This window comes from Macadamia integrifolia, chromosome 8 (assembly GCF_013358625.1).
Source record: "Macadamia integrifolia cultivar HAES 741 chromosome 8, SCU_Mint_v3, whole genome shotgun sequence".
In the NCBI taxonomy this organism is placed as follows: domain Eukaryota; kingdom Viridiplantae; phylum Streptophyta; class Magnoliopsida; order Proteales; family Proteaceae; genus Macadamia; species Macadamia integrifolia.
The window spans coordinates 9,281,212-9,283,830 of record NC_056564.1 but is presented as its reverse complement, the minus strand read 5'-3'; the positions used below and the strand labels follow the sequence as shown (position 1 = coordinate 9,283,830).

Sequence of the window (2,619 nt, the reverse complement as noted above, 5' to 3'; positions counted from 1 at the left end):
CTTCAATAATCTGTTCAATGTTTCTGCATCATGTCCCATTTCCACCCCTATTTTTCTGCTTTGTGAACTATAGTTACTTTTAGAAGTATCTTGATGTGGCTATCTCAATGTTCAGCAACGATTGGGCCATGTCTGGTTTTTATTGGCTCGAAGAAAGGTGATGGTTGTTGGCTTGTTTTAGCTATGATAGTTATATGGTTGATGCATCTGTCATTTTTTTTTAAATAAAATCATCATCAGCGTTGATGACTTCAGCTTCCTCAGTCTCTGCTTCTATTAGGTCATTGAACTGTGGCTCTCCAAACAGATTTTGTGGGTCCCATATGGCCTTGCGTGGAGCTAATTCTAGAATTGGTTATTTTTTTCTGTGGGAAGGACTCCTTGGAGAAGATTTTGCTTTATTTAGTTTCTATTTTTGTTTTAAAGAGATATAGGCTAGATTGTATTGGATAGCTAAGAATTATTAGTTTCTATTTTTCTGTACTATTCCCCTAGTTACTTATGTGGGACTTCTTTAGTTTCTTTATTTATTCGTCATTACAGCACATTATAAGTTGTAACGAACCAGAGGTCCCCACAATTTGGGAAATTAATGAAGTTTGGTTTAAAGCCATGTTGCTATGTGTGACCGCATTAGGAGAGATTCCTTGAGGTCTGTGTCAAGGCCATTTGTGAGAGTCCTTGTTCGTAACACCCCCATCTTTGCCTTCTTCCCTTCGACTCCCTTTCTGTTTATTTTGGTGTCCTACGGTAACCAAGTGTTCCAAGGGTGTCAACACTCTGTTCTCCCACTGAAGACGGGGCTATCAAGTTCCATTGGAGGCTAGCCTTTGAAAGTGCATCCTCTACCCTGCAGTCCTTGAAAATAAATTATATTTTATTTTTATAAATGTATACCTTTTGTTCGCGATTAGGGGGAAAATTGAATAAACGGTGATGTGCTACTTGAAGAGTGGTTGGGGGCTCTCTATATACCTGGGGGCTTGCCAAAATTTTCTTCATAAGAGAATACATCGGGACCAGATTTCAAAAATTGTCATAGATTTTTCAAGTACCAGGTTCCTTCACCAATTTGCAACTTGTTATAGATGCCTACTCTCGATTGGGAAGTTTTACCCAACAAAGAAATCTAGCTACTAATTTGAATCTCACTTTATAATTTTGAAGACCATTCATATATCTGACCATCAGATCTAATTGCAATTTGGGAGTGTTATTCTTTCCCAAGTTCCCTACCCTCGACTGAGAAGATCTGGCTCATCTGTGTTGTCTACTGTCTATTTTTAGGTCCAGCTTATCTACTGCGTTCTGAGGCTATCCAAGTCTATCACTAAATAGAATACCCTGCTGTTGTGTTCCTTGTGACTGTATATAATCCTATAAGAGTTCTTGACCTTTTTAAAAGGATGCTGGATGATGTAGATTTTCCTTACTGATAAAGATTTTGCAAATTTGTAGGTACAAATATTATATATTTGAGCTGTGAAATATTTGTAAATTCTTTGCATAGGCCTAACATGACCATACTTTGAGCTTGTTCAGTAACTCTTGCGTTCTACAGGACTGTGAACTGCTTTACCTTTCAGATAGAAAAGAGAAACTCATTGTAGAGGACATTGCAGTACCCCCTATAGCTATTCGTCCTTCTGTTTTTATGGATGCTGGGTTGACAAGGTTGTGTTCTCTTGACTTCATGCATTAGTTCACTTTATGATCCTTTAGTGAAAGATTTCCTCTTTATTGATAGCACTCTTAGCGATAAGAGTGCATGATTAAGATTATGTTTTCCTTTCTTGCAGCAATGAAGATGATATTACAATGAAATTAGGTATGTTTAATAAAGAAAATGCTTCTCTGGGACAGAGTTTACAGGGCGTAGGTACAGGTCTACCATTCAAATGTTTGGTATTATAAAAGTGCCTTTAATTTAACCGTGAGATTTTTTTTTTTTGGGTTAACACGGAATATGACTTTAAATTGAGTCCAAGGGCAAAGCATGATTTGTGTAATCGATCACATTTAGTTGGGACGAGGCTTATTTAAGGAATGGAGGTTCAATTTTTCTGCTTAATAATTTTATTAGAACTCAATTCATCCCCTTTGTAATGATTGTAATTGATTTACGTTCTGACAAATATTTCTAATAAAATAGAATCATTTCTCTTCTTTCCTCTTCCACTGTAGCAAGATCAGAAGCGAACGGGCTGTAGCTTAGAGGTAGTAGCTTCCTTTCTAGTTAAAGCTTTTGCTCAATATCACTTACCGGAACTAGAACAACTCTATTCCTTTGATTTGGCAGATTATTCTGGGGATGATCCCTCTTTCTTTGATTCGACGGATGAAAGAGCGCATGATTCAGATGTTGCTTCTTTGGACGCGAAAGGACCGGGATCTCTTATTTCGGGAGAAAGCGGAGCCGTTGGTTTGGTAGTTCCTTTTTAGTCTGACTAATCCATTAGTTTCTATATTCTCTACCAGTAGCTTGACAACTAAGCCTTATCTGAACTACTTGGATTAGCTGCATGGATAGTTGGATACTATTATACCATTTCACTCATCTTTCTTTTTCTTATTTTTTTCTTTTTGTTTTTCCTTTTTTCCTCTGATTGGTTTTTTTTT

The 2,619-nt window shown here is 37.0% G+C and overlaps 1 protein-coding gene across 1 annotated transcript in view; it reads left to right on the top strand.

Annotated features, from left to right (window-relative positions):
• Window positions 1–261: 261 nt before the first annotated feature.
• Window positions 262–2,619, top strand: part of LOC122087200 — a 20,494-nt gene continuing 18,136 nt past the window's right edge. Inside the window, exons 1-3 of the mRNA XM_042656244.1 lie at window positions 262–1,458; window positions 1,562–2,217; window positions 2,300–2,427. The gene's annotated coding sequence lies outside the window, so the exon portion shown is untranslated. The remainder of the gene's footprint in view (window positions 1,459–1,561; window positions 2,218–2,299; window positions 2,428–2,619) is intronic.